At 42.5% G+C, this 23,580-nt stretch overlaps 1 protein-coding gene across 6 annotated transcripts in view; it reads left to right on the forward strand.

The window, feature by feature from the left end:
• Positions 1-23,580, forward strand: part of LOC139448541 (muscleblind-like protein 2a) — a 329,809-nt gene that overhangs the window by 167,607 nt on the left and 138,622 nt on the right. For all 6 annotated transcript variants that reach the window (XM_071230102.1, XM_071230101.1, XM_071230111.1 and 3 more), the window contains exon 2: positions 2,241-2,286. The gene's annotated coding sequence lies outside the window, so the exon portion shown is untranslated. The remainder of the gene's footprint in view (positions 1-2,240; positions 2,287-23,580) is intronic.

The following is a 23,580-nucleotide window of genomic DNA, read 5'->3' on the forward strand; positions in this document are numbered from 1 at the left end:
TACAGCCTGCTCTGTTGTGTCTGGCCCAGAGACCGTTAGTTACATCCTGCTCTGTTGTGTCTGGCCCAGAAATAGTTAGTTACAGCCTGCTCTGTTCTGTCTGGCCCAGAGACAGTTAGTTACATCCTGCTCTGTTCTGTCTGGCCCAGAGATAGTTAGTTACAGCCTGCTCTGTTGTGTCTGGCCCAGAGACAGTTAGTTACATCCTGCTCTGTTGTGTCTGGCCCAGAGATAGTTAGTTACAGCCTGCTCTGTTCTGTCTGGCCCAGAGACAGTTAGTTACAGCCTGCTCTGTTGTGTCTGGCCCAGAGACAGTTAGTTACATCCTGCTCTGTTGTGTCTGGCCCAGAGATAGTTAGTTACATCCTGCTCTGTTCTGTCTGGCCCAGAGACAGTTAGTTACATCCTGCTCTGTTGTGTCTGGCCCAGAGACAGTTACAGCCTGCTCTGTTGTGTCTGGCCCAGAGACCGTTAGTTACAGCCTGCTCTGTTGTGTCTGGCCCAGAGACCGTTAGTTACAGCCTGCTCTGTTGTGTCTGTCCCAGAGACAGTTACAACCTGCTCTGTTGTGTCTGGCCCAGAGACAGTTAGTTACAGCCTGCTCTGTTGTGTCTGTCCCAGAGACAGTTACAGCCTGCTCTGTTGTGTCTGTCCCAGAGACAGTTAGTTACAGCCTGCTCTGTTGTGTCTGGCCCAGAGACAGTTAGTTACAGCCTGCTCTGTTGTGTCTGGCCCAGAGACAGTTAGTTACAGCCTGCTCTGTTGTGTCTGGCCCAGAGACCGTTAGTTACATCCTGCTCTGTTGTGTCTGGCCCAGAAATAGTTAGTTACAGCCTGCTCTGTTCTGTCTGGCCCAGAGACAGTTAGTTACATCCTGCTCTGTTCTGTCTGGCCCAGAGATAGTTAGTTACAGCCTGCTCTGTTGTGTCTGGCCCAGAGACAGTTAGTTACATCCTGCTCTGTTGTGTCTGGCCCAGAGATAGTTAGTTACAGCCTGCTCTGTTCTGTCTGGCCCAGAGACAGTTAGTTACAGCCTGCTCTGTTGTGTCTGGCCCAGAGACAGTTAGTTACATCCTGCTCTGTTGTGTCTGGCCCAGAGATAGTTAGTTACATCCTGCTCTGTTCTGTCTGGCCCAGAGACAGTTAGTTACATCCTGCTCTGTTCTGTCTGGCCCAGAGATAGTTAGTTACAGCCTGCTCTGTTGTGTCTGGCCCAGAGACAGTTAGTTACAGCCTGCTCTGTTGTGTCTGGCCCAGAGATAGTTAGTTACAGCCTGCTCTGTTGTGTCTGGCCCAGAGATAGTTAGTTACAGCCTGCTCTGTTGTGTTTGGCCCAGAGATAGTTAGTTACAGCCTGCTCTGTTGTGTCTGGCCCAGAGACAGTTAGTTACAGCCTGCTCTGTTGTGTCTGGCCCAGAGATAGTTAGTTACAGCCTGCTCTGTTGTGTCTGGCCCAGAGACTGTTAGTTACAGCCTGCTCTGTTGTGTCTGGCCCAGAGACAGTTAGTTACAGCCTGCTCTGTTGTGTCTGGCCCAGAGACAGTTACAACCTGCTCTGTTGTGTCTGGCCCAGAGATTGTTAGTTACAGCCTGCTCTGTTGTGTCTGGACCAGAGATAGTTAGTTACAGCCTGCTCTGTTGTGTCTGGACCAGAGACAGTTAGTTACAGCTTGCTCTGTTGTGTCTGGCCCAGAGACCGTTAGTTACAGCCTGCTCTGTTTTGGCTTGATACAGCTGACAGCTGCATGGTTACTGTCTCTGTCTGCAACATGTGATAAATTAGTTGAGGAAAAACTGATTTTGTTTTGTGAAAGTTAAGTGTACATATCTAAGTAATAATAGGCCACATTCATGTAAGAATGATAGATAAGTTGATGCATTATGTTCTAAGACTACATATCTTATAGATAATATGAGATAATTGTCTTGTTCTCCATGCATTATGTCAGACTGTGCTATGCAACAGTGAGCAGACAAGGGTGGAAGGGATACAGATGACTTTCTCTTCTTCCATGATCATGACAAGCATTTTATGCTTCACTTCTGAAGCTGCAATGAAGTACACCGCCAAAGACAAGCACTTTCATAAAGACAAGCACACTGGTATTAATATCAAGTTTGGTTTAGAGCCAGTCTTCTGCTATTCACAAAATCTAAGATGTTACTTTGTTATTTGTTTTTGTTCATCCTTGTTTGCAGGTTACCATAGAAACTGACTTTGTGTATTTGTTTAATTTCAGATTCTCGGCAGCCAGTGTGAGTTGGCTTTGTGTCTGATGTATCCAGGTAAGTGTCTTTAGCTGCCATGAATACACTAAGCATCAGCATGTACTGCATGTCCAAGAGTTGGTCTGTCCTCCGGGAATCACATCTCAGTGTGGGTTGGGCTGTCTTCTGGCAGTCACATCTCAGTGTGGGTTGGGCTGTCCTTAGGCAGTCATATCTCAGTGTGGGTCAGGCTGTCCTTAGGCAGCCACATCTCAGTGTTGGTCAGGCTGTCCTTAGGCAGTCACATCTCAGTGTTGGTCAGGCTGTCCTTAGGCAGTCACATCTCAGTGTGGGTTAGGCTGTCCTTAGGCAGTCACATCTCAGTGTGGGTCAGGCTGTCCTTAGGCAGTCACATCTCAGTGTGGGTCAGGCTGTCCTTAGGCAGTCACATCTCAGTGTGGGTCAGGCTGTCCTTAGGCAGTCACATCTCAGTGTGGGTCAGGCTGTCCTTAGGCAGTCACATCTCAGTGTGGGTCAGGCTGTCCTTAGGCAGTCACATCTCAGTGTGGGTCAGGCTGTCCTTAGGCAGTCACATCTCAGTGTGGGTCTGGCTGTCCTTAGGCAGTCACATCTCAGTGTGGGTCTGGCTGTCCTTAGGCAGTCACATCTCAGTGTGGGTCAGGCTGTCCTTAGGCAGTCACATCTCAGTGTTGGTCTGGCTGTCCTTAGGCAGTCACATCTCAGTGTTGGTCAGGCTGTCCTTAGGCAGTCACATCTCAGTGTTGGTCTGGCTGTCCTTAGGCCGTCACATCTCAGTGTGGGTCTGGCTGTCCTTAGGCAGTCACATCTCAGTGTAGGTCAGGCTGTCCTTAGGTCGTCACATCTCAGTGTAGGTCAGGCTGTCCTTAGGCCGTCACATCTCAGTGTAGGTCAGGCTGTCCTTAGGCCGTCACATCTCAGTGTGGGTCAGGCTGTCCTTAGGCAGTCACATCTCAGTGTAAGTCTTGCTGTCCTAGGCCAGTCACATTTCAGTGTGGGTTAGGCTGTCCTTAGGCAGTCACATCTCAGTGTGGGTCAGGGTTGTCCTTAGGCAGTCACATCTCAGTGTGAGTCTTGCTGTCCTAGGCCAGTCACATTTCAGTGTGGGTTAGGCTGTCCTTAGGCAGTCACATCTCAGTGTGGGTCAGGGTTGTCCTCAGGCAGTCACATCTCAGTGTGAGTCTTGCTGTCCTTAGGCAGTCACATCTCAGTGTGGGTTGGGTTTTCCTTAGGCAGTCACATCTCAGTGTGGGTTGGGTTTTCCTTAGGCAGTCACATCTCAGTGTTGGTCAGGATGTCTTTAGGCAGTCACATCTCAGTGTGGGTTGGGTTTTCCTTAGGCAGTCACATCTCAGTGTGGGTTGGGTTTTCCTTAGGCAGTCACATCTCAGTGTTGGTCAGGATGTCTTTAGGCAGTCACATCTCAGTGTGGGTTGGGTTTTCCTTAGGCAGTCACATCTCAGTGTGGGTTGGGTTTTCCTTAGGCAGTCACATCTCAGTGTTGGTCAGGCTGTCCTTAGGCAGTCACATCTCAGTGTGGGTCAGGCTGTCCTTAGGCAGTCACATCTCAGTGTGGGTCAGGGTTGTCCTCAGGCAGTCACATCTCAGTGTGAGTCTTGCTGTCCTTAGGCAGTCACATCTCAGTGTGGGTCAGGCTGTCCTTAGGCAGTCACATCTCAGTGTAAGTCTTGCTGTCCTTAGGCAGTCACATCTCAGTGTGGGTTGGGTTTTCCTTAGGCAGTCACATCTCAGTGTGGGTCAGGGTTGTCCTCAGGCAGTCACATCTCAGTGTGAGTCTTGCTGTCCTTAGGCAGTCACATCTCAGTGTGGGTTGGGTTTTCCTTAGGCAGTCACATCTCAGTGTGGGTTGGGTTTTCCTTAGGCAGTCACATCTCTGTGTTGGTCAGGATGTCCTTAGGCAGTCACATCTCAGTGTGGGTCAGGCTGTCCTTAGGCCGTCACATCTCAGTGTAGGTCAGGCTGTCCTTAGGCCGTCACATCTCAGTGTGGGTCAGGCTGTCCTTAGGCAGTCACATCTCAGTGTAGGTCAGGCTGTCCTTAGGCAGTCACATCTCAGTGTAGGTCAGGCTGTCCTTAGGCCGTCACATCTCAGTGTAGGTCAGGCTGTCCTTAGGCAGTCACATCTCAGTGTGGGTCAGGCTGTCCTTAGGCAGTCACATCTCAGTGTTGGTCAGGCTGTCCTTAGGCAGTCACATCTCAGTGTTGGTCAGGCTGTCCGTAGGCAGTCACATCTCAGTGTTGGTCAGGCTGTCCTTAGGCAGTCACATCTCAGTGTGGGTCAGGCTGTCCTTAGGCAGTCACATCTCAGTGTGGGTCAGGCTGTCCTTAGGCAGTCACATCTCAGTGTACATTTTGTATGTAGCAATGTTTAAGATGTGGACCACTCACTGACTTATGTATCTGTAGCAATGTTGAAGGTGTGGACCACTCACTGACTTATGTATCTGTAGCAATGTTGAAGGTGTGGACCACTCACTGACTTTTGTTTCTGTAGCAATGTTGAAGGTGTGGACCACTCACTGACTTATGTATCTGTAGCAATGTTGACGATGTGGACCACTCACTGACTTTTGTTTCTGTAGCTATGTTGAAGGTGTGGACCACTCACTGACTTTTGTTTCTGTAGCTATGTTGAAGATGTGGACCACTCACTGACTTTTGTATCTGTAGCTATGTTGAAGGTGTGGACCACTCACTGACTTATGTATCTGTAGCAATGTTGAAGGTGTGGACCACTCACTGACTTTTGTTTCAGTAGCAATGTTGAAGGTGTGGACCACTCACTGACTTTTGTTTCTGTAGCAATGTTGAAGGTGTGGACCACTCACTGACTTTTGTTTCTGTAGCAATGTTGAAGGTGTGGACCACTCACTGACTTATATATCTGTAGCAATGTTGACGATGTGGATCACTCACTGACTTTTCTTTCTGTAGCGATGTTGAAGGTGTGGACCATTCACTGACTTTTGTTTCTGTAGCGATGTTGAAGGTGTGGACCACTCACCAACTTTTGTGCACCCAGTTGTGTGTTGATAGGGAAGGCTGTAGCTGTACATGCATGTGGTGTGCTGGAGCAGTTGACTTGCCAATGGTGATGTTGATGGTGGAGATCAAAGTATCCACATCTCTGTTTTTATGGAATGTTGTGGTTGTGACAGGTCCAGGCCGAATGGAAGATGCAGTGTTGTCATCATGACACAAATCAACATGTCAGTCATACATTGGTAATGTAATCTCTGCTGCTCTGTCAAAGGCATCCAACCACATATGACTTATTCGAATCAGATTTCACTACCTTCACAACATAAGATAGACATTAATTGTGACACGTTGTCTTTGAACTCTTATTATCTGTGCTGGAATATATCTTTATTGTTTTGAGATGTAGCAATGTGGATGATATTGCAGCTTGAAAGAAAGTATTTTTGTTTTGAAATGTCTTATTCATTGTCAAGTGTTATTACTTGTGTGGATTGTGGGTATTATCAATATTCATCCCTCTACAGTGTCAGCTTCATGTAGGTTTCTTGTGGCTCAGAAATATGTGCTTCCCCACATATATATATAAATGTATATTAACTGTCCAAGGATGCTTCTTTTAAGGCTGGGACGAGTCCAAATTTACTACCTGGGTACCCATCCCCCTATTACCTGACCCTACCTGCTGTAGGTCTCAAGAGGTGGATACAAACTGTCCGATTGGTAAAAGTTTGACCGTAGTTCTGGTAAAATGTGTTTAGATACATGTATGACACAACCTGGTGACTGAAGTTTTATTTTTATTCAAACATACAAAAGTCAGAAGGAATGGGCGTAGTAGTCAGGAAGAACTGTGAACATAAGTGACTTGTAGTTTAAACATAGAGTTTTAGATAATATTTGTCAATAAACAATATATCACGTGACTAATCCTACTCAGTACCCATTCAACCTGAGGACCCGAGTTACCCGTCCCAGCCCTAGCTTCTTTCCATCTTAGTTTAAAAAAATGCTTAATGTTTCTGACAATGGTCCAGGGTTTGACTTTGGTTGTGACTCCGCAGTATACACTAATAGTTGTCATAGGTATCGCATCAACATTCATTCAGTACGATTGAAAATCGCGTCTTTCAATCGTTTGTAGAGTTGTATTGCTTAAAAAAGATTATCTACCGTACCTAGAAATGTCAATAAAAAACTTACACGATTGTTTATTCAATCGTCAAGAGTTGTCAATCGAAACAGCAAGTTGCATGCTATCGCTATACTGTGCATAACCAATTCCTAAATTACTGCATGGAGCTTTGCATCAGCAGACAATGGTAAAGTGCGCAACATTGTTGATCCCTGATTGGCAAATTGAGTTTTATATAAGGAACACTTTGAAAGCACACAAATCTTATTATCCCCCGCCAAACGGAGTTGTTGTGGGATATAGAAATTGGCTCCATCTGTCCGTCCGTCTGTCACTTTTCGTTTCCAGAGCACAACTCGGAAACCATTCAATTTTTATTTTTGACATTTCCATGGCAGCAAGATGGACTTCTGTAAAGGTAGGGTTCGTTTCCGGAGCATAGCTCATAAACCGTTCAATATTTTTTCATCAAACTTTGCAGGTCTGTCAGGTAGAAATTTTAGAAATTTTTATTTTTTATGTTTCCATTGCAACAAGATGGACTTAGGTTCCAAACTCTTCTTTTTTTGTACAATTTCCATGACAAGTTCCACCTCGGTTAAAAAAGGTTAGGGTTTGTTTAGATTTAATTATGTCATAAATTCAACAACAGGGGCGGGGGATATAGCCATGTTAGTGGCAAACTCTTTTTCCGTTTTGTAACAATGGTCTACAACAACCAATTTTTAAAACACTTTTTGAGTTATTTAAATCCCAGCATAAATCAAAGAGGTCAATATATGTATGTTCATACAGAGTAAAAAAAAAAATCACTGGTAAAGTTTCTAAACACAAGCAAATTTTGATTTTGGAATGACTACAAAACAAAAACTAAATGGGTATACCTACAACTCTTTCTCCATATTAAAATTCATATTTCAGATCACCAACAAAAGTGTTTTAGATTATATTCACCTCGCCCTGGGATAAGGCGGCACTGGTGGAAGAGTTTTCACTAATGTACCCTTGTGCAAGAATGGCCACCATGCATGAATTATGTATTTTGAACTATACTGAACTGCAAAAGAAACGTCACCCCAAGTCACATTGCATGAAAAGTTGTCATTTAAATATCTGGGTAATTTGTGTCAAAGTTTCTAAAATTTAACATTACCTTGTCCCTAAAAATGGACGATTGCAAGCTAGACAAACCGCCCGGCAAGTAGCCAATGCATTTCAAGTCCAGGTAAGGACCATATACAGGCTCCAGCAACGGTAGCAGACCACCAACACTACAGATGACCGACCACGTAGTGGAAGACCAAGGGTTACCACCAGGATCATCAGATTGTGTGACAGCATCGTCAAGATCGCATTGTTACCGCTGCGGGGACACAGCAGCGACATATAAGTGCAGACGCCGTGCGTCGAGGATTGACAAGCAGTCATCTCCACTGTCACAGGTCACACTGAGGACCCATTCTGACACCACATCATCGCCGAGACGAGACCGTCTTCAGTGGGCAACACAGCACCAGCATTGGCGCCCCCAGCAGTGGAGAAGAGTCCTCTTCTCAGACGAGAGACATTACTGTATCTCAACAGCAGATGGCAGAGAGAAAGTCATGCCTTGGTGAACGTTATTCGGATGCTTGTGTTGTTGAGAGCGCCTCGTTGGGTGGTCCGAGCATCATGGTGTGGGGTGGAATTGGTCTTGCACAGAGGGTCGGCCCTGTGGTCTGCCAGAACATCGGTCCAGGGAGAGGCGATGGTGTCCCAGCAGCTTGGTACAATGATCAAGTCTTGAGACCACACGCCATACCTCATTTGGCACGTCGCAGCAACCACGAGTTTCAGCATGATAATGCCCACACTGCGAGAGCAACAAAGAGACTTCCTCCAGCAGAATGGCATCAGATCCATACAGTGGCCTGCCCTCAGTCCTGATTTAATCCCATTGAGCACCTGGGGGACGAGATTCAAAGACGACTGAATGACGTCCGACCAAGGCCGACAACTGCAGCTGAACTGCGTCAGGCGTTCCTCAGAGTGTGGGCTCAAGTACCTATGGCCTTCATCAACCGCCTCATCGATTCCATGTATCGATGTTACACAGCAGTCATCAATGCACATGGCGGACACTGACTCGTGATGCCATTTTCTCAGAGATTAGTGTTGTATTTCACTTTAAGAACATTTGACACTTTAATTTCAACATTGATGATCAGTTTTGCCAAGTTTCTTCTTTTAAATATGTCTCAAAGTATGTTTACAGTTTTTGGACAAATAAGGTTTCTCATATATCTATCCATGGTGATGTTTCTTTTGCAGTTCAGTATATTTCTAATGGCCAAACAGGAAGTTGGATTTTGAGAAACGGTATACACACTACAGATTGAAATAGATGGCAAAATCTAGAGCACTGTGTTTCATCTCACTCTTGAATGTGAATACATCTGTAATATAGTTTTTGCCAACAAACTGTAACACCATTTACAACAGTTGCAATTTCATGTCTTATCACTTTGAACATATTTAATTACAATCTAAGCACAGAAAGTTGATAACTGCAGATCTTTGTCTCTCACATGCAAAAGAAATGAACAGCTGATTGTGGTAAACACGCCTGGTAAACGGTCTATAATTGTACTCACGAAAAAATCCTCCTAAAGAGGACTATGACCAGAAATACCCAAATTTACAAGGATTGTGTTGCCATCTTAAAGTCAATACAGTGCTTTTGTGGATGATCATTTGTACATATTATCTTGTCTTTCTAAATAGTTGGGCACAGATGTCATGTGCCATTCAAGTTTTCATTAGTACTGAATTGGCAGGAGGTGAGATGTGTGTCTTGTACTATGTGCTGTTGGCAGGAGGTGAGATGTGTGTCTTGTACTATGTGCTGTTGGCAGGAGGTGAGGTGTGTGTCTTGTACTATCTGCTGTTGGCAGGAGGTGAGGTGTGTGTCTTGTACTATCTGCTGTTGGCTGAAGGTGAAAAGTGTGTCTTGTACTATCTGCTCTTTGCAGGAGGTGAGGTGTGTGTCTTGTACTATCTGCTCTTTGCAGGAGGTGAGGTGTGTGTCTTGTACTATCTGCTCTTTGCAGGAGGTGAGATGTGTGTCTTGTACTATCTGCTCTTTGCAGGAGGTGAGGTGTGTGTCTTGTACTATCTGCTGTTGGCTGAAGGTGAGGTGTGTGTCTTGTACTATCTGCTCTTTGCAGGAGGTGAGGTGTGTGTCTTGTACTATCTGCTCTTTGCAGGAGGTGAGGTGTGTGTCTTGTACTATCTGCTGTTGGCTGAAGGTGAGGTGTGTGTCTTGTACTATCTGCTCTTTGCAGGAGGTGAGGTGTGTGTCTTGTACTATCTGCTTTTTGCAGGAGGTGAGGTGTGTGTCTTGTACTATCTGCTCTTTGCAGGAGGTGAGGTGTGTGTCTTGTACTATCTGCTCTTTGCAGGAGGTGAGGTGTATGTCTTGTACTATCTGCTCTTTGCAGGAGGTGAGGTGTGTGTCTTGTTCCATCAGCTGTTGGCTGAAGGTGAGGTGTGTGTCTTGTACTATCTTCTGTTGGCAGGAGGTGAGGTGTGTGTCTTATACTATCTGCTGTTGGCTGAAGGTGAGGTGTGTGTCTTGTATTATCTGGTGTTGGCTGAAGGTGAGGTGTGTGTCTTGTACTATCTTCTGTTGGCAGAAGGTGAAGTGTGTGTCTTGTACTATGTGCTGTTGGCAGGAGGTGAGGTGTGTGTCTTGTACACTCTGCTGTTGGCTGAAGGTGAGGTGTGTGTCTTGTACCATCAGCTGTTGGCTGAAGGTGAGGTGTGTGTCTTGTACTATCTGCTGTTGGCTGAAGGTGAAGTGAATGTCTTGTACTATATGCTGTTGGCTGAAGGTGAGATGTGTGTCTTGTACTATGTGCTGTTGGCAGGAGGTGAAGTGTGTGTCTTGTACTATCTGCTGATGGCAGGAGGTGAGATGTATAATATGTTCCATCTGCTGATGGCAGGAGGTGAAGTGTGTGTGTCTTGTTCCATCAGCTGTCCAATGTGTGACCTGTTAGTTCTATAGTGATTGTAGGTTCAGTAAGGCTGCCCAGTGTGTGACCTGTTAGTTCAATAGTGATTGTAGGTTCAGTAGGGTTGTCAGTGTGGGACCTGTTAGTTCAATAGTGATTGTAGGTTCAGTAGGGCTGTTCAGTGTGTGATATGTTAGTTCTAAAGTGATTGTAGGTTCATTAAGGCTGTCCAGTGTGTGACCTGTTAGTTCTATAGTGATTGTAGGTTCAGTAAGGCTGTCCAGTGTGTGACTTGTTAGTTCTATAGTGGTTGTAGGTTCAGTAAGGCAGTCCAGTGTGTGACTCGTCAGTTCAATAGTGAAAGTAGGTTCAGTAAGGCTGTCCAGTGTCTGACTTCTTAGTTCAATAGTCATTGTAGGTTCAGTAAGACCGTCAGTGTGTGACTTGTTAGTTCTATAGTGATTGTAGGTTCAGTAAGGCTGTTCAGTGTGTGACCTGTTAGTTCAATAGTGATTGTAGGTTCAGTAGGGTTGTCAGTGTGGGACCTGTTAGTTCAATAGTGATTGTAGGTTCAGTAGTGTGTCAGTGTTTGACTTGTTAGTTCTATAGTGATTGTAGGTTCAGTAGGGTTGTCAGTGTGTGACTTGTTAGTTCAATAGTGATTGTAGGTTCAGTAGGGTTGTCAGTGTGGGACCTGTTAGTTCAATAGTGATTTTAGGTTCAGTAAGGCTGTTCAGTGTGCCACTTGTTAGTTCAATAGTGATTGTAGGTTCAGTAGGGTTGTCAGTGTGGGACCTGTTAGTTCAATAGTGATTGTAGGTTCAGTAGGGTTGTCAGTGTGGCACCTGTTAGTTCAATAGTGATTGTAGGTTCAGTAGGGTTGTCAGTGTGTGACCTGTTAGTTCAATAGTGATTGTAGGTTCAGTAGGGCTGTTCAGTGTGTGACTTGTTAGTTCTATAGTGATTGTAGGTTCAGTAGGGTTGTCAGTGTGTGACCTGTTAGTTCAATAGTGATTGTAGGTTCAGTAGGGCTGTCAGTGTTTGACTTGTTAGTTCTATAGTGATTGTAGGTTCAGTAGGGTTGTCAGTGTGGGACCTGTTAGTTCAATAGTGATTGTAGGTTCAGTAGGGCTGTCAGTGTGGGACCTGTTAGTTCTATAGTGATTGTAGGTTCAGTAGGGTTGTCAGTGTGGGACTTGTTAGTTCAATAGTGATTGTAGGTTCAGTAGGGTTGTCAGTGTGGGACCTGTTAGTTCAATAGTGATTGTAGGTTCAGTAAGGCTGTTCAGTGTGTCACTTGTTAGTTCAATAGTGATTGTAGGTTCAGTAGGGTTGTCAGTGTGGGACCTGTTAGTTCTATAGTGATTGTAGGTTCAGTAGGGTTGTCAGTGTGGGACTTGTTAGTTCAATAGTGATTGTAGGTTCAGTAGGGTTGTCAGTGTGGGACCTGTTAGTTCAATAGTGATTGTAGGTTCAGTAAGGCTGTTCAGTGTGTCACTTGTTAGTTCAATAGTGATTGTAGGTTCAGTAGGGTTGTCAGTGTGGGACCTGTTAGTTCAATAGTGATTGTAGGTTCAGTAGGGTTGTCAGTGTGGGACCTGTTAGTTCAATAGTGATTGTAGGTTCAGTAGTGTGTCAGTGTTTGACTTGTTAGTTCTATAGTGATTGTAGGTTCAGTAAGACTGTTCAGTGTGTGACTGTAGCCTAGTTGCTTGACTACCTTTGGAATTGTTATGTTGTTATCAAGACTTACTGAAACACCAACCTACACTTTCGAGTATTCTTTTCATGATATGTATTATATACCAAAATCAATATCAAAATTCGAAGCTGTGTTGTCATACATTGTTCTCGTACTGATTATTCATTGTCCCCCATCCACAAATATTCATAACCTCCCAAATGAAAATACATGTTCCTCACACCTAAGTTTAGATACTTTCAGACAACTTTGTTTTTTTTGTTTATGTAGCATGATCACCATGTCAAAAAAAATCTTCATATTATTATTTGGTTATTTGCAAAAACAAGTTGCATATACATAACCTGATTCAAGCCCTACATATATGAGGTTCTATTGAAACAGAGCTGGGGGGCACAGGTGGCCCAGTCGTCTAAGGCGCCGCGATTCGCTGTGCAGAGTTGCGTCCCTTGGGCACGCCAGAAACCTATGATTGTGGGTTCGAATCCCGGTTCGCCCCGATTATGTTTCTAGGTTTGTCAGCACCATACCCGTGCTCGTGGGTTTCACCGAAGTGGTAAACGTCTGAGACCTGCATCACTTCGGGCTTTCCTACCACATTAAGCTGACACGGCGTGATATAACTGGAATACTGTTAAAAGCGGCGTTAAACCCAACTTACTCACTCACTTACTACTGAAACAGAGTTGGCCGTCAGTATGTCTTCATTTGTATGAAGATGACTTTGAATCAGGTGCATCATAGTACACTGGTGGCTAGTTGCTGTGAATTTCTGTGCTGCCCAGTTGATAGAAACAGTGAGAGGCTTTCAGACTAACACTAACACACACAAACACACACAAACACACACAAACACACACACACAAACACACACACACACACACACACACACACACTAACACTACCAACACACATGCACATGAACACTAACAATAACACTAACCTGCACACACTAGAAGACACACTAACGTGAGTGCAGGTGCACACACGCACGCACGCACGCACGCACGCACACACACACACACACACGGAGTAAAGTGTGTGGTCCCTGTTCAGTGTAGGTTCAGTAGGGTAACTGTTGCTAAGGTTGGGTTAATTCAGTTGTGTACTTGGATGATACACATCTGATTGACAGTGCTGTCAGGGTAGTTATGTGATATGTTTTGACAGGTGGAAATTAAACAATGGTCATTCCTTCGGATGTGTGCCCTCACTCTCCTGCCACACTCATTGGCTGTGACAGATGTAGTTCAGGTTTAGTGCAACAGTCACCACCACCTCTGTGTATATGCCAAATGAAGAACATTGTTATTGCTGTAGAGAAATTATCATGAAAGTATAAATGTGTTAGAATTCTGGAAATAATGTCCTGAATGGGGCCTGGTAAGGGTGTGTATAACAGTATGTATATAGTTCACTTTTCATGCCCATGATTACAAAACTGTATCAGCTCATGGTATTAATAGTGACATGTTTGCATTGTTGATATTTTTCAACAGTTGCCGTGCATTACACAAAGGTTAATTGAGTTGCTTGTCTTTTCACTGTGACCTCTGTGTGACCATAGGCAGCCTATGGTAGCTGCCTTCGCTGTGAAGTGTCTGGTCATTTAAAGTGTTGTGTGTAGGCTATTCTCAGCCATTCTCCTGTTTGATGGCCATATTTGTGTTGCCAGGATACTCAGAAAAAACATTGAGAAAACATTCCATACTGAATGATGTTGTGACAAGAAATATTGACGAGAGTAGCAGATTTCCTTGCTTGACAAGGTCATAATGCAGCCACACACACACTGAAAGAAATTACAGATGGAAAAATAGTCCTAGATAGACACACAATATGGAGTTATTTCCCTTATCAGCAATTTCCTGAGCTTTGTGTCCATGTGGGACCAGGTGACCTATTCTGTGCTCCTTTCATCTCAGGAGGACAACCCTAGCTCACATGTCATAGAATTCTCAACTGCCACTAGATATATAGTGGAAATAGTACATAACTGTCCACCTATCTCTCCACTGTGTAAACCATGTTTTTTATTTGCATTGATAAGTTAGTTTAGCATGTTGTTTTATTTGTTAGTGAGGTGATTGATGATATATGGGTGTACATGCCTCAGACTATGCTGTCAAGTTCCTTACCTTTGTGCATATAATGTTGTTATCAGTATGCAGATTACAACATCTGTATATATTGATCCGCAGGTTATTACAATAGCATGGGGACCTGGTCTAAATAAGATTGATAAGAAAGGTGGCGTGTCACATGCATGTCACATGCTTGTCACTTGGACAACCTGAATGCTCCCACAGTCACAAGCAGGCCGATATCAATGTACGGTAGTTTTACCTTTAGTATTCGCTGATTGGATCAATGTAAGAATACTCAAACAACTCTGGTTAAGCTTTGGAAGCAGTTGCAAAACTTAAACTAAGTTTGAAATAAATATGTTGTGCTTTTTCAGCAATGGTACTTGATTATAAGTATTTTTGAAGATGTGGCTCAGAAATATGATAAACATGAATGATAGAAGTTTAAGTATGAATAGAAATTAGCACAAGTGTGAGCCAGTTTGCCCAATGTTTAAAGGGAGTTAATGACAATACTGTATACTTCCATATTAGTATGTTTTTGGAGGCAAGATTTTCAAGGTTGATAGCTAAGTTTCATTAGATGCAGTACCTGTTGTCTTATTTATCTAAAAGGTTCATAATTGGGATATTTTCTAGTTGACATATTGATGAAAGATGGCTCTACAGTCCAGAGGACTTTATCATGCAGAAGGTGTGATAACTCTTACTTCTAGCTGCATTTCTGACAACATGAGCAGTTAAAAGAGTGTTAAATAGCTATATTGATTATGAGCAGCTGAAGCCCACGATCTGCCAGAGACAGACCATGATTGACCGATGGTCACTAACAATGCCTTGTTGTATGTCCAGCTGCCTTACCATATCTGGTTATTGACAACCTACGTGGCGACCAAAGTTTTCATCACCTGTAACTCAGTCCCATTTCATCATACACATGAGCTAGGTTCCTAGAGGTGAGGTGGCATGGGAGCAGCAGTTTGTGCTCAACACATATCAAGGTAGGTATTTCAATCTCACACGGAAAGGTTGTCTGTTGTGGAATTTGATATTTTCATAGGAATTCAACTCCCTTCTTGTGGTTCTCCAACTGCTTGTGCCCCAATTTTCAACTGCAAGTGTTCCAGTATGCTGCGACTATATCTGTCTGAAACACTGAGAACCTTCTTCACACTAAGATCCTGAGATCATTCTTGAAACTGAGATCCTTCTTCACACTGCATTCCTTCTTGAATGAGACTCTTCTTGAAACATGAGAAACTTCTTCACATTAGCTGAGATATTCTTATCGCTTTGCATTCGTTAATTGAGATCCTTCATCACATTAGCCTGGATCATTCTTTAAACTGAAATCTATCTTCACACAGAAATCCTTCATCACATTAGCCTGGATCATACTTTACACAGCAATCTATCTTTACACAGAGATCCTTCATCACATTAGCCTGGATCATTCTTTACACAGCAATCTATCTTCACACAGAGATCCTTCATCACATTAGCCTGGATCATTCTTTACACAGCAATCTATCTTCACACAGAATTCCTTCATCACATTAGCCTGGATCATTCTTTACACAGCAATCTATCTTCACACAGAGATCCTTCATCACATTAGCCTGGATCATTCTTTACACAGCAATCTATCTTTACACAGAGATCCTTCATCACATTAGCCTGGATCATTCTTTACACAGCAATCTATCTTTACACAGAGATCCTTCATCACATTAGCCTGGATCATTCTTTAAACTGAAATCTATCTTCACACAGAAATCCTTCATCACATTAGCCTGGATCATACTTTACACAGCAATCTATCTTCACACAGAGATCCTTCATCACATTAGCCTGGATTATTCTTTACACAGCAATCTATCTTCACACAGAGATCCTTCATCACATTAGCCTGGATCATTCTTTACACAGCAATCTATCTTCACACAGAGATCCTTCATCACATTAGCCTGGATCATTCTTTACACAGCAATCTATCTTTACACAGAGATCCTTCATCACATTAGCCTGGATCATTCTTTACACAGCAATCTATCTTTACACAGAGATCCTTCATCACATTAGCCTGGATCATTCTTTACACAGCAATCTATCTTCACACAGAATTCCTTCATCACATTAGCCTGGATCATTCTTTACACAGCAATCTATCTTTACACAGAGATCCTTCATCACATTAGCCTGGATCATTCTTTACACAGCAATCTATCTTCACACAGAATTCCTTCATCACATTAGCCTGGATCATTCTTTACACAGCAATCTATCTTCACACAGAGATCCTTCATCACATTAGCATGGATCATTCTTTACACAGCAATCTATCTTCACACAGAGATCCTTCATCACATTAGCCTGGATAATTCTTTACACAGCAATCTATCTTCACACAGAGATCCTTCATCACATTAGCCTGGATCATTCTTTACACAGCAATCTATCTTCACACAGAATTCCTTCATCACATTAGCCTGGATCATTCTTTACACAGCAATCTATCTTTACACAGAGATCCTTCATCACAGTAGCCTGGATCATTCTTTACACAGCAATCTATCTTCACACAGAATTCCTTCATCACATTAGCCTGGATCATTCTTTACACAGCAATCTATCTTCACACAAAGATCCTTCATCACATTAGCATGGATCATTCTTTACACGGCAGGGTTATCCTGGAAATTTTTGCCTATGAGAGAAAATCTTTCCTGGTCCAGAAGCAATGAAAATGTTTTGAGTGTGATGAGATTTTGCTAATTAATAGACATAAATTTGTCTGCAAACACTGAAAACTGTATGTGATTTTTGTTATTAGTGGATCGAATTATGATGCAATTAATGTTACTAAGTTACGTAGATATATCCTTGTGTATCCTATGCTCAAACGCTTACTTATTCCAGTGCGAATATGTAAAAACAAGTGTATGTGTTATTGGATTATTAGCACTGTCAACTGAAATATAATATTAATAGCATGAATATTTACCAATATGTAATTGTTGACTTTGGGAAGCATTATCCGTGAGTACAATTATATTAGCTGTTCATTTCACTGTATGGTTCATTGGGTAGGACAGTGAGGTTTACATCAGGTAGGATAGTGAGGATTACATTAGGTAGGAGGGTGTGGATTACATCAGATAGGAGAGTGGGGATTCCATCAGGTAGGATAGTGAGGATTACATTAGGTAGGAGAGTGAGGATTACATCAGGTAGAAGAGTGAGGATTACATCAGATAGGAGGGTGAGGATTACATCAGATAGGAGGTTGAGGATTACATCAGATAGGAGAGTGGGGATTACATCAGATAGGAGGGTGGGGATTACATCAGATAGGAGGTTGAGGATTACATCAGGTAGGAGAGTGAGGATTACATCAGATAGGAGGGTGGGGATTACATCAGATAGGAGAGTGAGGATTACATCAGGTAGGAGAGTGTGGATTACATCAGGTAGGAGAGTGGGGATTACATCAGATAGGAGAGTGAGGATTACATCAGATAGGAGGTTGAGGATTACATCAGATAGGAGGTTGAGGATTACATCAGATAGGTGAGTGAGGATTACATCAGATAGGAGAGTGAGGATTACATCAGATAGGAGGTTGAGGATTACATCAGATAGGTGAGTGAGGATTACATCAGATAGAGTGAGGATTACATCAGGTAGAGTGAGGATTACATCAGATAGGAGGTTGAGGATTACATCAGATAGGAGGTTGAGGATTACATCAGATAGGTGAGTGAGGATTACATCAGATAGAGTGAGGATTACATCAGATAGAGTGAGGATTACATCAGATAGAGTGAGGATTACATCAGATAGGTGAGTGTGGATTACATCAGATAGGTGGTTGAGGATTACATCAGATAGGTGAGTGTGGATTACATCAGATAGAGTGAGGATTACATCAGATAGGAGGTTGAGGATTACATCAGATAGGTGAGTGTGGATTACATCAGATAGGTGAGTGAGGATTACATCAGATAGGAGAGTGAGGATTACATCAGGTAGAGTGAGGATTACATCAGATAGAGTGAGGATTACATCAGATAGGTGAGTGTGGATTACATCAGATAGGAGGTTGAGGATTACATCAGATAGGTGAGTGTGGATTACATCAGATAGAGTGAGGATTACATCAGATAGGAGGTTGAGGATTACATCAGATAGGAGGTTGAGGATTACATCAGATAGGTGAGTGAGGATTACATCAGATAGAGTGAGGATTACATCAGATAGAGTGAGGATTACATCAGATAGAGTGAGGATTACATCAGATAGGAGGGTGAGTATTACATCAGATAGGAGGTTGAGGATTACATCAGATAGGTGAGTGAGGATTACATCAGATAGGAGAGTGGGGATTACATCAGATAGGAGAGTGGGGATTACATTACTGTGTATGACCACGTATAAGCCGAATTTTGAGGACCAGAAAAAAGATTCTGTAGAAAGGGGTTGGCTTATCCAAGGGATACACTTTCATGATAGTATTTTTCAGATCATGATCTGTCAGAAAAATCGCCTGAATGACGGTCCGATACATCACAACTTCCCGAAAGTTTGGAAGTTGCCACGACTAGAGCCATTATTGTTATAAATTATCAATAAAGTTATTATTATACACCAATGTTGTCATTATTAAAAAAATGTTATGCATGTTACTACTTCCGATAATAAGTTTTCAATTGAATGTTCAAAGTTTATCGTTCTTCGTAAACTCCACAATCTTTACATGTAACAATATATGTAATTCACAGCTATAATATATAATCCCCAGATGAAATCGCCAATAACTATTAAGTAAGTTTTGCAAAGTTCATAAATTGATAGTGAGCAAGTGTCTACCTTTATTGAAAGAGGCAAATAAACAACTGTATCGGCGAGTTATTCAGTTCGCCATTTGCAAAAACATGTGATCAGCTGTTTCCTGTGACGTCACAAACAGTGACCACTGTGATTGCTTCCTGTTGTTTCAAAAGCAACACGGTACACAAGGAAATGAGCACTGGTAATAACGGGCCGATTGGTATTCTTATGTTGTTTACACAAACATTTTCAAGTTGTGGGTGCTTAGCGATCGTGTTGGGAGTAGGGACTTAATTCCTTTGTTTCAATGTGTTCATATGATAGTTTATTTAATTCAGTTGGATTAACATACAATAGTGGTGTAAAGGGGGTTATAAAAGTTGGTATATTTTTACTGACTGATATTCTCATCATGAGTTTGAAACGAAAACGCCATGCTTACGATGCTGAATTCAACCTGCGAGTCTTCACTCTAGCTGATATATTTTCTCACGGGTTCATAATTCTATATACACCGATTCACAAAATGGCGCTTCTTTGTTGATGGCAACATATAACGATCATTATGAGATTTAAAAAAAACCACGAGAAACAGCTTCCCACATTATGAAAGTGGATGACTGGTTTGTTAAATCTTTATTGGAAATAATAATGACTTTTTCAATATAATTACAACGTTTTTCATCTTACATTTTTTAACATCTGCGAGTACCGGCACATGTCTTGCAGTCCGACTTCGCTGTGTTTTTTGCCTTTCAATTTCTGGTTCGGCTTATCTGCGGGTCATATCATTTTCTTTCGTATTTCAATGGTCAAGTTAACACCTCGGCTTATCTACAGGGTCGGCTTATCAGCGGTCATATACGGGAGGTAGGAGGGTGAGGATGGATGATCCGCAAAGATCTGTAGTCATGGGGTATTGTGTCAGCTTGACTCCGGCATGTACAACTGTACTGCCACTGATGAGCATAGATCTGTAGTCATGGGGTATTGTGTCAGCATGACTCCGGCATGTACAACTGTACTGCCACTGATATGCATAGATCTGTAGTCATTGAGTATTGTGTCAGCATGACTCCGGCATGTACAACTGTACTGCCACTGATGAGCATAGATCTGTAGTCATTGAGTATTGTGTCAGCATGACTCCGGCATGTACAACTGTACTGCCACTGATATGCATAGATCTGTAGTCATGGGGTATTGTGTCAGCATGACTCCGGCATGTACAACGGTACTGCCACTGATGAGCATAGATCTGTAGTCATGGAGTATTGTGTCAGCATTACTCCGGCATGTACAACTATACTGCCACTGATATGCATAGATCTGTAGTCATTGAGTATTGTGTCAGCATGACTCCGGCAACTGTACTGCCACTGATGAGCATAGATCTGTAGTCATTAAGTATTGTGTCAGCATGACTCCGGCATGTACAACTGTACTGCCACTGATATGCATAGATATGTAGTCATGGGGTATTGTGTCAGCATGACTCCGGCATGTACAACGGTACTGCCACTGATGAGCATAGATCTGTAGTCATGGAGTATTGTGTCAGCATTACTCCGGCATGTACAACTATACTGCCACTGATATGCATAGATCTGTAGTCATTGAGTATTGTGTCAGCATGACTCCGGCAACTGTACTGCCACTGATGAGCATAGATCTGTAGTCATTGAGTATTGTGTCAGCATGACTCCGGCATGTACAACTGTACTGCCACTGATGAGCATAGATCTGTAGTCATTGAGTATTGTGTCAGCATGACTCCGGCATGTACAACTGTACTGCCACCGATGAGCATAGATTTGAGTCATTGAGTATTGTGTCAGCTTGACTCCGGCATGTACAACTGTACTGCCACTGATGAGCATAGATCTGCAGTCTTTGAGTATTGTGTCAGCATGACTCCGGCATGTACAACTGTACTGCCACTGGTGAGCATAGATCTGTAGTCATTTGCCTCGTTCCCTTTGTGTCCTGAATGCACTAAACGCTTTATAGAATACCTCTTTGGGAACAATGTTTCTAATTATCTTTGTTGCATTTTGTTTGCTTGCTTGTTTTTGGTAATATGAGACATTATTTACATCACATTATACCAAACATGGAGACAACAATTGCCCCAACCTATAAGGCTTAGTTCCTCTCGTTGTGTATAGGCATTGGTGATTCATTTCAGCCAATCCCTTCAATGGAAAATAGTCTAAAGAAACTAAAACTGAAATGTGTGCCTCCTGCCTCTACGTCAGAGCAAGTTTTGATCCAAAGGATTAATTATCATCTGCCAAGCAGCAGGGTTGGGGATATAGGAACGGAGTTCATGTTCTTCCATCAGTCAGTTCACTTCTCAATGTTGACAAATTTCCTCAAAAACTATTTATGTTAGAGAACTGAAGTTTTACACACTGATCTTACTGGTCACGATCTCAAAGGAGTTAAAAAATTGGTTTCTTGCATTTATTTTTTACAGAGCTATTGCCCTGCTCCAACCTTTTCAACTTTGTGCATTTTGTGTGAAATGGGGACAAGTTTTCTCCGCAACTACTGAAATTACACAAGATAACTGGGATCCAGGGGATCAACACGGCGCAAAGACATTTTGTAGCATGCCTACCTATTGATGCAAGTACCTATGCTATCATAAGGCTCCCAGAAGATACAAGATAAAGTAACCCAGAAGATTAAAAAAATTGTAATTTGCATAAGGTACCTTCAGAATCAGGAATGAGAATATGGCATATTTTAGTTTAAATATTTATGTAAAATAAAAAAATAGAGAACAAACATGTTATGAAAACAAAACAAGTAATATGTTTTCACAACAATGACTTCCTGAAACATATGTTATTGTTTTCAACGAACAAGGGGCATTAAGTTGACACGATCATAGTGGTATACATGATACTGTTGTCATTGATATATCTACAGTGGTAAACTTATTAATACTTTTTCATACTTAATCTTTTCAAAGTAACAGATACAATATTGTAATATTATTTTATAATGAAGTAGATCTGTGGAGACATGCAGATATTGTTTAAATTGATGCCCATGTTACTTTTAACCATGAACCAAACTTCTCTGTGAGAGTTATCTTTGTAATGGTAATATGTTTACTCTTTTAGCCTGACACGTCAATTATTTTCACTGTCCAAAAGTGCTAATATCTCACTGCACAGAAATGAATCAAAGTTTCCAGCATAGTGATATACTGTAGCCTCTCTCTGTCCCTCTTGACAGATAGACCCACTTCATGGAAATGGGTCAACGTTTCACTGCAGCAAAATGCTGTATGGGTAAATATTTTGGATAGAGCTAGACTGGTACTCCTTTCACCTCCTAGCAGCTGCAGGGCAGGAGCGCAAGTGGTCTAGGGCAGGTAAACCAGTCTAGGACAGGACGTTGCTCTCTGCTTTTCAACTAAGTGCATAGTGTCTGCTATGGGGATAAGTTTTCTGAGAAACTACTGACATTATGTGATTAAAGATTCACAAGCTCATCTAAGAGATACTTGTCAAGACTGAGTTAGAAATTGAATTGATTCCCGTCAATTGTTTTTTTAGAGAGTTATGGCCCTTGACCCATGTTATGTCACTTAGTGCATTGTGTGTGCAATGGGGACGAGTTTTCTCAGAAACTACTGAAGTTACATGAATGAAAGTTGGCATGATTATCTAAGAGATACATGTCAAGACTGATTTTGAGAATTGGTCCTGAAATTATTTGTTTACAGAGTTATGAAGTTTGATCCATGTTATTTTACTTAGTGCATAGTGTGTGCAATGGGCACATGTTTTCTCAGAAACTACTGGTACTGAAGATAGCTTATCTAAGAGTTATTTTGTCCAGAGAAGGGGCCTTTCGTGTGTATTAATTTCACGTTTAGTTATTTATTCCAGTGACATCCCAAGTGCCTATCTCTTCTTCATGCTTTATTATGACTCTTGTTTGTAATTTATATTCACTACGATATGAACAAACAAAATTCTAATGTGCTCCATGGCGAGGGGATAGTGATAATGCTGTTATCTTGTTCATCTTGGCATGAAGGCAAATGTCCAAGTATCTCAAGAACAGGGTCAAGAAAGCTTATGAATCATGTATGCTGAGTGTTTTGTTGTCCCACGCCGCGTGAAAGCGCGAAGCGGGGGATATAGTATTCATGACCGTCCGTACGTACGTCCGTACGTCTGTCTGTACGTCCCACCTGTTTGTTGCGGCAATATCTCAAGAACTAAACACTGGATTGTCTTCATATTTGGAACTATGGTGTATATACAGACTCCGCAGACACCAGTCGGTTTTGGTGACCTTGACCCCATTTTGAAGGTCACAGCAGGCAAATCTGCTTTTGGAGTTGGAATACGGTGTTGCCGCGATATCTCAAGAACTAAACACTGGATTGTCTTCATATTTGGAACTATGGTGTATATACAGACACCGCAGACACCAGTCGGTTTTGGTGACCTTGACCCCATTTTGAAGGTCACAGCAGGCAAATCTGCTTTTGGAGTTGGTAAACGGTGTTGCCGCCATATCTCAAGAACTGAACACTGGATTGTCTTCATATTTGGA

Source organism: Haliotis cracherodii, unplaced genomic scaffold, assembly GCF_022045235.1.
Source record: "Haliotis cracherodii isolate W230 unplaced genomic scaffold, xgHalCrac1.p SCAF_7, whole genome shotgun sequence".
Classification (NCBI taxonomy): domain Eukaryota; kingdom Metazoa; phylum Mollusca; class Gastropoda; order Lepetellida; family Haliotidae; genus Haliotis; species Haliotis cracherodii.